We start from the raw sequence: 13,772 nt of genomic DNA, 5'->3' as shown, positions 1-13,772 counted from the left end.
CACAGGAGTGTCATCAACCGAAAATTGACACCCGAGTCACACGAAGATATCAGAACAGGTGATTAAAAGCTTGGTCAAAGAGGTCGGTTTTAAGGAGCGTCTTAAAGGAGGAGAGAGAGGCGGAGAGGTTTAGGGAGGGAATTCCGGAGCTTAGGGCCCAGGCAGCTGAAGGCACGGCCGCAATGGTGGAGCGATTATAATCAGGGATGCTCAAGAAGCCAGAATTGAAGGAGCGCAGAGATCTCGGGGGGGTTGTGGGGTTGGAGCAGGTTACATGGATAGGGAGGGGGCAAGGCCATGGAGGGATTTGAAAACAAGGATGAGAATTTTAAAATCGAGGCGTTGCCGGACTGGGAGCCAATGTAGGTCAGTGAGCACAGGGGGTGATGGGTGAACGGGACTGGGTGTGAGTTAGGACACGGGGCGGTGAGCACAGGGGGTGATGGGTGAACGGGACTCGCTGCGAGTTAGGACACGGGGCAGTGAGCACAGGGGGTGATGGGTGAACGGGACTGGGTGTGAGTTAGGACACGGGGCAGCGAGCACAGGGGGTGATGGGTGAACGGGACTGGGTGTGAGTTAGGACACGGGACAGTGAGCACAGGGGGTGATGGGTGAACGGGACTCGCTGCGAGTTAGGACACGGGGCGCTGAGCACAGGGGGTGATGGGTGAACGGGACTCGCTGCGAGTCAGGACACGGGGCAGTGAGCACAGGGGGTGATGGGTGAGCGGGACTGGGTGTGAGTTAGGACACGGGGCAGTGAGCACAGGGGGTGATGGGTGAACGGGACTGGGTGTGAGTTAGGATACGGGGCAGAGAGCACAGGGGGTGATGGGTGAACGGGTCTGGGTGTGAGTTAGGACACGGGGCAGTGAGCACGGGGTGATGGGTGAACGGGACTGGGTGTGAGTTAGGACACGGGGCAGTGAGCACAGGGGGTGATGGGTGAACGGGACTGGGTGTGAGTTAGGACACGGGGCAGTGAGCACAGGGGGTGATGGGTGAACGGGCTTGGGTGTGAGATACGACACGGGGCAGTGAGCACAAGGGGTGATGGGTGAACGGGACTCGCTGCGAGTTAGGACACGGGGCGGTGAGCACAGGGGGTGATGGGTGAACGGGACTCGCTGCGAGTTAGGACACGGGGCAGTAAGCACAGGGGGTGATGGGTGAACGGGACTCGCTGCGAGTTAGGACACGGGGCAGTGAGCACAGTGGGTGATGGGTGAGCGGGACTGGGTGTGAGTTAGGACATGGGGCAGTGAGCACAGGGGGTGATGGGTGAACGGGACTGGGTGTGAGTCAGGGCACGGGGCAGTGAGCACGGGGGGTGATGGGTGAACGGGACTGGGTGTGAGTTAGGACACGGGGCAGTGAGCACAGGGGGTGATGGGTGAATGGGACTGGGTGTGAGTTAGGACACGGGGCAGTGAGCACAGGGGGTGATGGGTGAACGGGACTGGGTGTGAGTTAGGACATGGGGCAGTGAGCACAGGGGGCGATGGGTGAACGGGACTCGGTGCGAGTTAGGACACGGGGCAGTGAGCACAGGGGGTGATGGACGAACGGGACTGGGTGTGAGTTAGGACACGGGGCAGTGAGCACAGGGGGTGATGGGTGAACGGGACTGGGTGTGAGTTAGGACACGGGGCAGTGAGCACGGGGTGATGGGTGAACGGGACCGGGTGTGAGTTAGGACACGGGGCAGTGAGCACGGGGTGATGGGTGAACGGGACTGGGTGTGAGTTAGGACACGGGGCAGTGAGCACAGGGGGTGATGGGTGAACGGGACTGGGTGTAAGTTAGGACACGGGGCAGTGAGCACAGGGGGTGATGGGTGAACGGGACTGGGTGCGAGTTAGGACACGGGGCAGTGAGCACAGGGGGTGATGGGTGAATGGGACTGGGTGTGAGTTAGGACACGGGGCAGTGAGCACGGGGTGATGGGTGAACGGGACTGGGTGCGAGTTAGGACACGGGGCAGTGAGCACAGGGGGTGATGGGTGAATGGGACTGGGTGTGAGTTAGGACACGGGGCAGTGAGCACGGGGTGATGGGTGAACGGGACTGGGTGCGAGTTAGGACACGGGACAGTGAGCACAGGGGGTGATGGGTGAACGGGACTGGGTGTGAGTTAGGACACGGGACAGTGAGCACAGGGGGTGATGGGTGAACGGGACTCGCTGCGAGTTTGGACACGGGGCAGTGAGCACAGGGGGTGATGGGTGAACGGGACTCGCTGCGAGTTAGGACACGGGGCAGTAAGCACAGGGGGTGATGGGTGAACGGGACTGGGTGTGAGTTAGGACACGGGGCAGTGAGCACAGGGGGTGATGGGTGAACGGGACTGGGTGTGAGTTAGGACACGGGGCACTGAGCACAGGGGGTGATGGGTGAACGGGACTGGGTGTGAGTTAGGATACGGGGCAGAGAGCACAGGGGGTGATGGGTGAACGGGACTGGGTGTGAGTTAGGACACGGGGCAGTGAGCACAGGGGGTGATGGGTGAACGGGACTCGCTGCGAGTTAGGACACGGGGCGGTGAGCACAGGGGGTGATGGGTGAACGGGACTCGCTGCGAGTTAGGACACGGGGCAGTGAGCACAGGGGGTGATGGGTGAACGGGACTCGCTGCGAGTTAGGACACGGGGCGGTGAGCACAGGGGGTGATGGGTGAACGGGACTCGCTGCGAGTTAGGACACGGGGCAGTGAGCACAGGGGGTGATGGGTGAACGGGACTCGCTGCGAGTTAGGACACGGGGCAGTGAGCACAGGGGGTGATGGGTGAGCGGGACTGGGTGTGAGTTAGGACACGGGGCAGTGAGCACAGGGGGTGATGGGTGAACGGGACTGGGTGTGAGTTAGGACATGGGGCAGTGAGCACAGGGGGTGATGGGTGAACGGGCTTGGGTGTGAGATAGCACACGGGGCAGTGAGCACAGGGGGTGATGGGTGAACGGGACTCGCTGCGAGTTAGGACACGGGGCGGTGAGCACAGGGGGTGATGGGTGAATGGGACTCGCTGCGAGTTAGGACACGGGGCAGTGAGCACAGGGGGTGATGGGTGAACGGGACTGGGTGTGAGTTAGGACACGGGGCAGTGAGCACAGGGGTGATGGGTGAACGGGACTGGGTGTGAGTTAGGACACGGGGCAGTGAGCACAGGGAGTGATGGGTGAACGGGACTGGGTGTGAGTTAGGACACGGGGCAGTGAGCACAGGGGGTGATGGGTGAACGGGACTGGGTGTGAGTTAGGACACGGGGCAGTGAGCACAGGGAGTGATGGGTGAACGGGACTGGGTGTGAGTTAGGACACGGGGCAGTGAGCACAGGGGGTGATGGGTGAACGGGACTGGGTGTGAGTTAGGACACGGGGCAGTGAGCACAGTGGGTGATGGGTGAGCGGGACTGGGTGTGAGTTAGCACACGGGGCAGTGAGCACGGGGTGATGGGTGATGGGTGAACGGGCCTGGGTGAGAGTTAGGACACGGGGCAGTTAGCACGGGGTGATGGGTGAACGGGACTGGGTGTGTGTTAGGACACGGGGCAGTGAGCACAGGGGGTGATGGGTGAACGGGACTGGGTGTGTGTTAGGACACGGGGCAGTGAGCACAGGGGGTGATGGGTGAACGGGACTGGGTGTGTGTTAGGACACGGGGCAGTGAGCACAGGGGGTGATGGGTGAACGGGACTCACTGCGAGTTAGGACACGGGGCGGTGAGCACAGGGGGTGATGGGTGAACGGGACTCGCTGGGAGTTAGGACACGGGGCAGTGAGCACTGGGGGTGATGGGTGAACGGGACTGGGTGTGAGTTAGGACACGGGGCAGTGAGCACAGGGGGTGATGGGTGAACGGGACTGGGTGTGAGTTAGGACACGGGGCAGTGAGCACAGGGGGTGATGGGTGAACGGGACTGGGTGTGAGTTAGGACACGGGGCAGTGAGCACAGGGGGTGATGGGTGAACGGGACTGGGTGTGAGTTAGGACACGGGGCAGTGAGCACAGGGGGTGATGGGTGAACGGGCCTGGGTGTGAGTTAGGACACGGGGCAGTGAGCACGGGGTGATGGGTGAACGGGACTGGGTGTGAGTTAGGACACGGGGCAGTGAGCACAGGGGGTGATGGGTGAACGGGACTGGGCGTGAATTAGGACACGGGGCAGTGAGCACAGGGGGTGATGGGTGAACGGGACGGTGTGAGTTGGGACACGGGGCAGTGAGCACAGGGGGTGATGGGTGAACGGGACTGGGTGTGAGTTAGGACACGGGGCGGTGAGCACAGGGGGTGATGGGTGAACGCGACTGGGTGTGAGTTAGGACACGGGGCAGTGAGCACAGGGGGTGATGGGTGAACGGGACTGGGTGTGAGTTAGGACACGGGGCAGTGAGCACAGGGGGTGATGGGTGAACGGGACTGGGCGTGAATTAGGACACGGGGCAGTGAGCACAGGGGGTGATGGGTGAACGGGACGGTGTGAGTTGGGACACGGGGCAGTGAGCACAGGGGGTGATGGGTGAACGGGACTGGGTGTGAGTTAGGACACAGGGCAGTGAGCACAGGGGGTGATGGGTGAATGGGACTGGGTGTGAGTTAGGACACGGGGCAGTGAGCACAGGGGGTGATGGGTGAACGGGACTGGGTGCGAGTTAGGACACGGGGTAGTGAGCACAGGGGGTGATGGGTGAACGGGACTGGGTGTGAGTTAGGGCACGGGGCAGTGAGCACAGTGGGTGATGGGTGAACGGGACTGGGTGTGAGTTAGGACACGGGGCAGTGAGCACAGGGGGTGATGGGTGAATGGGACTGGGTGTGAGTTAGGACACGGCAGTGAGCACAGGGGGTGATGGGTGAACGGGACTGGGTGTGAGTTAGGACACGGGGTAGTGAGCACAGGGGGTGATGGGTGAACGGGACTGGGTGTGAGTTGGACACGGGGCAGTGAGCACGGGGTGATGGGTGAATGGGGCTGGGTGTGAGTTAGGACACGGGGCAGTGAGCACGGGGTGATGGGTGAACGCGACTGGGTGTGAGTTAGGACATGGGGCAGTGAGCACGGGGTGATGGGTGAACGGGACTGGGCGTGAATTAGGACACGGGGCAGTGAGCACAGGGGGTGATGGGTGAACGGGACGGTGTGAGTTGGGACACGGGGCAGTGAGCACAGGGGGTGATGGGTGAACGGGACTGGGTGTGAGTTAGGACACGGGGCAGTGAGCACAGGGGGTGATGGGTGAATGGGACTGGGTGTGAGTTAGGACACGGGGCAGTGAGCACAGGGGGTGATGAGTGAACGGGACTGGGTGCGAGTTAGGACACGGGGTAGTGAGCACGGGGTGATGGGTGAACGGGACTGGGTGTGAGTTAGGGCACGGGGCAGTGAGCACAGTGGGTGATGGGTGAACGGGACTGGGTGTGAGTTAGGACACGGGGCAGTGAGCACAGGGGGTGATGGGTGAACGGGACTGGGTGTGAGTTAGGACACGGGGCAGTGAGCACAGGGGGTGATGGGTGAACGGGACTGGGTGTGAGTTGGACACGGGGCAGTGAGCACAGGGGGTGATGGGTGAACGGGACTGGGTGTGAGTTAGGACACGGGGCAGTGAGCACAGGGGGTGATGGGTGAACGTGACTTGGTGTGAGTTAGGACACGGGGCAGTGAGCACGGGGTGATGGGTGAACGGGACTCGCTGCGAGTCAGGACACGGGGCAGTGAGCACAGGGGGTGATGGGTGAGCGGGACTGGGTGTGAGTTAGGACACGGGGCAGTGAGCACAGGGGGTGATGGGTGAACGGGACTGGGTGTGAGTTAGGATACGGGGCAGAGAGCACAGGGGGTGATGGGTGAACGGGTCTGGGTGTGAGTTAGGACACGGGGCAGTGAGCACAGGGGGTGATGGGTGAACGGGACTGGGTGTGAGTTAGGACACGGGGCAGTGAGCACAGGGGGTGATGGGTGAACGGGACTGTGTGTGAGTTAGGACACGGGGCAGTGAGCACGGGGTGATGGGTGAACGGGCTTGGGTGTGAGATACGACACGGGGCAGTGAGCACAAGGGGTGATGGGTGAACGGGACTCGCTGCGAGTTAGGACACGGGGCGGTGAGCACAGGGGGTGATGGGTGAACGGGACTCGCTGCGAGTTAGGACACGGGGCAGTGAGCACAGGGGGTGATGGGTGAACGGGACTCGCTGCGAGTTAGGACACGGGGCAGTGAGCACAGTGGGTGATGGGTGAGCGGGACTGGGTGTGAGTTAGGACACGGGGCAGTGAGCACAGGGGGTGATGGGTGAACGGGACTGGGTGTGAGTCAGGGCACGGGGCAGTGAGCACGGGGGGGTGATGGGTGAACGGGACTGGGTGTGAGTTAGGACACGGGGCAGTGAGCACAGGGGGTGATGGGTGAATGGGACTGGGTGTGAGTTAGGACACGGGGCAGTGAGCACAGGGGGTGATGGGTGAACGGGACTGAGTGTGAGTTAGGACATGGGGCAGTGAGCACAGGGGGCGATGGGTGAACGGGACTCGGTGCGAGTTAGGACACGGGGCAGTGAGCACAGGGGGTGATGGACGAACGGGACTGGGTGTGAGTTAGGACACGGGGCAGTGAGCACAGGGGGTGATGGGTGAACGGGACTGGGTGTGAGTTAGGACACGGGGCAGTGAGCACGGGGTGATGGGTGAACGGGACCGGGTGTGAGTTAGGACACGGGGCAGTGAGCACGGGGTGATGGGTGAACGGGACTGGGTGTGAGTTAGGACACGGGGCAGTGAGCACAGGGGGTGATGGGTGAACGGGACTGGGTGTGAGTTAGGACACGGGGCAGTGAGCACGGGGTGATGGGTGAACGGGACTGGGTGCGAGTTAGGACACGGGACAGTGAGCACAGGGGGTGATGGGTGAACGGGACTGGGTGTGAGTTAGGACACGGGGCAGTGAGCACAGGGGGTGATGGGTGAATGGGACTGGGTGTGAGTTAGGACACGGGGCAGTGAGCACAGGGGGTGATGGGTGAACGGGACTGGGTGTGAGTTAGGACACGGGGCAGTGAGCACAGGGGGTGATGGGTGAACGGGACTGGGTGCGAGTTAGGAAACGGGGCAGTGAGCACAGGGGGTGATGGGTGAACGGGACTGGGTGTGAGTTAGGACACGGGGCAGTGAGCACAGGGGGTGATGGGTGAACAGGACTGGGTGTGAGTTAGGACACGGGGCAGTGAGCACAGGGGGTGATGGGTGAACGGCACTGGGTGTGAGTTAGGACATGGGGCAGTGAGCACAGGGGGTGATGGGTGAACGGGACTGGGTGTGAGTTAGGACACGGGACAGTGAGCACAGCGGGTGATGGGTGAACGGGACTCGCTGCGAGTTTGGACACGGGGCGGTGAGCACAGGGGGTGATGGGTGAACGGGACTCGCTGCGAGTTAGGACACGGGGCAGTAAGCACAGGGGGTGATGGGTGAACGGGACTGGGTGTGAGTTAGGACACGGGGCAGTGAGCACAGGGGGTGATGGGTGAACGGGACTGGGTGTGAGTTAGGACACGGGGCAGTGAGCACGGGGTGATGGGTGAACGGGACTGGGTGTGAGTTAGGATACGGGGCAGAGAGCACAGGGGGTGATGGGTGAACGGGACTGGGTGTGAGTTAGGACACGGGGCAGTGAGCACAGGGGGTGATGGGTGAACGGGACTCGCTGCGAGTTAGGAAACGGGGCAGTGAGCACAGGGGGTGATGGGTGAACGGGACTCGCTGCGAGTTAGGACACGGGGCGGTGAGCACAGGGGGTGATGGGTGAACGGGACTCGCTGCGAGTTAGGACACGGGGCAGTGAGCACAGGGGGTGATGGGTGAACGGGACTCGCTGCGAGTTAGGACACGGGGCAGTGAGCACAGGGGGTGATGGGTGAACGGGACTCGCTGCGAGTTAGGACACGGGGCAGTGAGCACAGGGGGTGATGGGTGAGCGGGACTGGGTGTGAGTTAGGACACGGGGCAGCGAGCACAGGGGGTGATGGGTGAACGGGACTGGGTGTGAGTTAGGACATGGGGCAGTGAGCACAGGGGGTGATGGGTGAACGGGCTTGGGTGTGAGATAGCACACGGGGCAGTGAGCACAGGGGGTGATGGGTGAACGGGACTCGCTGCGAGTTAGGACACGGGGCGGTGAGCACAGGGGGTGATGGGTGAATGGGACTCGCTGCGAGTTAGGACACGGGGCAGTGAGCACAGGGGGTGATGGGTGAACGGGACTGGGTGTGAGTTAGGACACGGGGCAGTGAGCACAGGGGTGATGGGCGAACGGGACTGGGTGTGAGTTAGGACACGGGGCAGTGAGCACAGGGAGTGATGGGTGAACGGGACTGGGTGTGAGTTAGGACACGGGGCAGTGAGCACAGGGGGTGATGGGTGAACGGGACTGGGTGTGAGTTAGGACACGGGGCAGTGAGCACAGGGAGTGATGGGTGAACGGGACTGGGTGTGAGTTAGGACATGGGGCAGTGAGCACAGTGGGTGATGGGTGAACGGGACTGGGTGTGAGTTAGGACACGGGGCAGTGAGCACGGGGTGATGGGTGATGGGTGAACGGGCCTGGGTGAGAGTTAGGACACGGGGCAGTTAGCACGGGGTGATGGGTGAACGGGACTGGGTGTGTGTTAGGACACGGGGCAGTGAGCACAGGGGGTGATGGGTGAACGGGACTGGGTGTGAGTTAGGACACGGGGCAGTGAGCACAGGGGGTGATGGGTGAACGGGACTGGGTGTGAGTTAGGACACGGGGCAGTGAGCACAGGGGGTGATGGGTGAGCGGGACTGGGTGTGAGTTAGGACACGGGGTAGTGAGCACAGGGGGTGATGGGTGAACGGGACTGGGTGTGAGTTAGGACATGGGGCAGTGAGCACAGGGGGTGATGGGTGAACGGGCTTGGGTGTGAGATAGCACACGGGGCAGTGAGCACAGGGGGTGATGGGTGAACGGGACTCGCTGCGAGTTAGGACACGGGGCGGTGAGCACGGGGTGATGGGTGAATGGGACTCGCTGCGAGTTAGGACACGGGGCAGTGAGCACAGGGGGTGATGGGTGAACGGGACTGGGTGTGAGTTAGGACACGGGGCAGTGAGCACAGGGTTGATGGGTGAACGGGACTGGGTGTGAGTTAGGACACGGGGCAGTGAGCACAGGGAGTGATGGGTGAACGGGACTGGGTGTGAGTTAGGACACGGGGCAGTGAGCACAGGGAGTGATGGGTGAACGGGACTGGGTGTGAGTTAGGACACGGGGCAGTGAGCACAGGGGGTGATGGGTGAACGGGACTGGGTGTGAGTTAGGACACGGGGCAGTGAGCACAGTGGGTGATGGGTGAACGGGACTGGGTGTGAGTTAGGACACGGGGCAGTGAGCACAGGGAGTGATGGGTGAACGGGACTGGGTGTGAGTTAGGACACGGGGCAGTGAGCACAGGGGGTGATGGGTGAACGGGACTGGCTGTGAGTTAGGACACGGGGCAGTGAGCACAGGGGGTGAGCGGGACTGGGTGTGAGTTAGCACACGGGGCAGTGAGCACGGGGTGATGGGTGATGGGTGAACGGGCCTGGGTGAGAGTTAGGACACGGGGCAGTTAGCACGGGGTGATGGGTGAACGGGACTGGGTGTGTGTTAGGACACGGGGCAGTGAGCACAGGGGGTGATGGGTGAACGGGACTGGGTGTGAGTTAGGACACGGGGCAGTGAGCACAGGGGGTGATGGGTGAACGGGACTGGGTGTGAGTTAGGACACGGGGCAGTGAGCACAGGGGGTGATGGGTGAACGGGATTGGGTGTGAGTTAGGACACGGGGCAGTGAGCACCGGGGGTGATGGGTGAACGGGACTGGGTGTGAGTTAGGACACGGGGCAGTGAGCACAGGGGGTGATGGGTGAACGGGACTCACTGCGAGTTAGGACACGGGGCGGTGAGCACAGGGGGTGATGGGTGAACGGGACTCGCTGGGAGTTAGGACACGGGGCAGTGAGCACTGGGGGTGATGGGTGAACGGGACTGGGTGTGAGTTAGGACACGGGGCAGTGAGCACAGGGGGTGATGGGTGAACGGGACTGGGTGTGAGTTAGGACACGGGGCAGTGAGCACAGGGGGTGATGGGTGAACGGGACTGGGTGTGAGTTAGGACACGGGGCAGTGAGCACAGGGGGTGATGGGTGAACGGGACTGGGTGTGAGTTAGGACACGGGGCAGTGAGCACAGGGGGTGATGGGTGAATGGGCCTGGGTGTGAGTTAGGACACGGGGCAGTGAGCACGGGGTGATGGGTGAACGCGACTGGGTGTGAGTTAGGACACGGGGCAGTGAGCACAGGGGGTGATGGGTGAACGGGACTGGGCGTGAATTAGGACACGGGGCAGTGAGCACAGGGGGTGATGGGTGAACGGGACGGTGTGAGTTGGGACACGGGGCAGTGAGCACAGGGGGTGATGGGTGAACGGGACTGGGTGTGAGTTAGGACACAGGGCAGTGAGCACAGGGGGTGATGGGTGAATGGGACTGGGTGTGAGTTAGGACACGGGGCAGTGAGCACAGGGGGTGATGGGTGAACGGGACTGGGTGCGAGTTAGGACACGGGGTAGTGAGCACAGGGGGTGATGGGTGAACGGGACTGGGTGTGAGTTAGGGCACGGGGCAGTGAGCACAGTGGGTGATGGATGAACGGGACTGGGTGTGAGTTAGGACACGGGGCAGTGAGCACAGGGGGTGATGGGTGAATGGGACTGGGTGTGAGTTAGGACACAGGGCAGTGAGCACAGGGGGTGATGGGTGAACGGGACTGGGTGTGAGTTAGGACACGGGGTCGTGAGCACAGGGGGTGATGGGTGAACGGGACTGGGTGTGAGTTGGACACGGGGCAGTGAGCACAGGGGGTGATGGGTGAATGGGGCTGGGTGTGAGTTAGGACACGGGGCAGTGAGCACGGGGTGATGGGTGAACGCGACTGGGTGTGAGTTAGGACACGGGGCAGTGAGCACAGGGGGTGATGGGTGAACGGGACTGGGCGTGAATTAGGACACGGGGCAGTGAGCACAGGGGGTGATGGGTGAACGGGACGGTGTGAGTTGGGACACGGGGCAGTGAGCACAGGGGGTGATGGGTGAACGGGACTGGGTGTGAGTTAGGACACGGGGCAGTGAGCACAGGGGGTGATGGGTGAATGGGACTGGGTGTGAGTTAGGACACGGGGCAGTGAGCACAGGGGGTGATGGGTGAACGGGACTGGGTGCGAGTTAGGACACGGGGTAGTGAGCACAGGGGGTGATGGGTGAACGGGACTGGGTGTGAGTTAGGGCACGGGGCAGTGAGCACAGTGGGTGATGGGTGAACGGGACTGGGTGTGAGTTAGGACACGGGGCAGTGAGCACAGGGGGTGATGGGTGAACGGGACTGGGTGTGAGTTAGGACACGGGGCAGTGAGCACAGGGGGTGATGGGTGAACGGGACTGGGTGTGAGTTGGACACGGGGCAGTGAGCACAGGGGGTGATGGGTGAACGGGACTGGGTGTGAGTTAGGACACGGGGCAGTGAGCACAGGGGGTGATGGGTGAACGTGACTTGGTGTGAGTTAGGACACGGGGCAGTGAGCACAGGCGGTGATGGACGAACGGGACTGGGTGTGAGTTAGGACACCGGGCAGTGAGCACAGGGGGTGATGTGTGAACGGGACTGGGTGTGAGTTAGGACACGGGGCAGTGAGCACAGGGGGTGATGGGTGAACGGGACTGGGTGTGAGTTAGGGCACGGGGCAGTGAGCACAGGGGGTGATGGGTGAACGGGACTGGGTGCGAGTTAGGACCCGGGTCAGTGAGCACAGGGGGTGATGGGTGAACGGGACTGGGTGCGAGTTAGGACATGGGGCAGTGAGCACGGGGTGATGGGTGAACGGGACTGGGTGTGGGTTAGGACACGGGGCAGTGAGCACGGGGTGATGGGTGAACGGGACTGGGTGTGTGTTAGGACATGGGGCAGTGAGCACAGGGGGTGATGGGTGAACGGGACTGGGCGCGAGTTAGGACATGGGGCAGTGAGCACGGGGTGATGGGTGAACGGGACTGGGTGTGAGTTAGGACACGGGGCAGTGAGCACAGGGGGTGATGGGTGAACGGGACTGGGTGTGAGTTAGGACACGGGGCAGTGAGCACAGGGGGTGATGGGTGAACGGGACTGGGTGTGAGTTAGGACACGGGGCAGTGAGCACAGGGGGTGATGGGTGAACGGCACTGGGTGTGAGTTAGGACACGGGGCAGTGAGCACAGGGGGTGATGGGTGAACGGGACTGAGTGCGAGTTAGGACACGGGGCAGTGAGCACAGGGGGTGATGGGTGAACAGGACTGGGTGCGAGTTAGGACACGGGGCAGTGAGCACAGGGGGTGATGGGTGAACGGGACTCGCTGCGAGTTAGGACACGGGGCAGTGAGCACAGGGGGTGATGGGTGAACGGGACTGAGTGCGAGTTAGGACACGGGGCAGTGAGCACAGGGGGTGATGGGCGAACGGGACTCGGTGCGAGTTGGGACACGGGTAGCGAAGTTTTGGAGACTGGAATATGGGAGGCCGACCAGGGGAACGTTGGAATAGTCGAGTCTGGAGGTAACGAGTTTATGGATGAGCGCACATGCACGTTTAAGCAGGAATCGCTGGATCAGGATTAGGTTTCGGAATCCCTGCAATTTGTTCTCCTTCCACTATTTATCCAATTCCCTTTTGAAGGCTACGATTGAATCTGTATCCACCGCCCTATCAGGCAGTGCATTCCAAATCCTAACCACTCGCTGTGTGAAAAAGTTGTTCCTCGTGTCACCTTTTGCCAGTCACCATAAATCTGTACCCTCTGGTTATCGACCCTTCAGCCATTGGAAACAGTTTCTCTTTATTTAGTCAATCTAAACCCCTCATGATTTGAAACAATCCCTTGCCCTTTGCCCATTCAGCCCATCGCTCCGTGCGGCGGAAGGGCCAGAGTTGTCGGGTGTGACGCTCTGTTCCTGCTTTGATGAATGGTGAAAGCTGTGAGTTGTTGTGAGGATTTGGAGACTGTGCCCCTGGAGTTTGCCGAGTTGCTGTGACCTGCCTGCCCGTGATTACTCGGGGCGGCTGAAGCAGGGTTTGTGCTTTGATCTGGAGTTGAATGTGAGATCAAAGGGATTTTCAATACGAGATTGCTTTTGGAGCTTTGGCCAGATTGGTTAATTTGCCAGGACTGCAAATCAGCCGTCACTGGGAGTACAGTCCTCACTCCAGTCTCTGGGAGTACAGGCCTCACTCCAGTCACTGAGAGTACAGGCCTCACTCCAGTCACTGGGAGTACAGGCCCAGTCCAGTCACTGGGAGTACAGGCCTCACTCCAGTCTCTGGGAGTACAGGCCTCACTCCAGTCACTGGGAGTACAGGCCTCAGTCTCTGGGAGTACAGGCCTCACTCCAGTCACTGGGAGTACAGGCCTCACTCCAGTCACTGGGAGTACAGGCCTCACTCCAGTCTCTGGGAGTACAGGCCTCACTCCAGTCACTGAGAGTACAGGCCTCACTCCAGTCACTGGGAGTACAGGCCTCACTCCAGTCACTGGGAGTACAGGCCTCACTCCAGTCACTGGGAGTACAGGCCTCACTCCAGTCACTGGGAGTACAGGCCTCACTCCAGTCTCTGGGAGTACAGGCCTCACTCCAGTCTCTGGGAGTACAGGCCTCACTCCAGTCACTGGGAGTACAGGCCTCACTCCAGTC

General features: G+C 61.6%; 1 protein-coding gene across 3 annotated transcripts in view; it reads left to right on the top strand.

Annotated features, from left to right (window-relative positions):
- LOC147114393 (F-BAR and double SH3 domains protein 2-like) overlaps positions 1-13,772 on the top strand; it is a 176,306-nt gene that overhangs the window by 89,139 nt on the left and 73,395 nt on the right. The window lies entirely within an intron of this gene.

The sequence above is a fragment of the Somniosus microcephalus genome, chromosome 8 (assembly GCF_052327205.1).
Source record: "Somniosus microcephalus isolate GS21.2 chromosome 8, FLI_Smic_1.0, whole genome shotgun sequence".
NCBI classification, from domain to species: Eukaryota; Metazoa; Chordata; class Chondrichthyes; order Squaliformes; family Somniosidae; genus Somniosus; species Somniosus microcephalus.
This window is presented reverse-complemented; position numbering and strand designations above follow the sequence as displayed.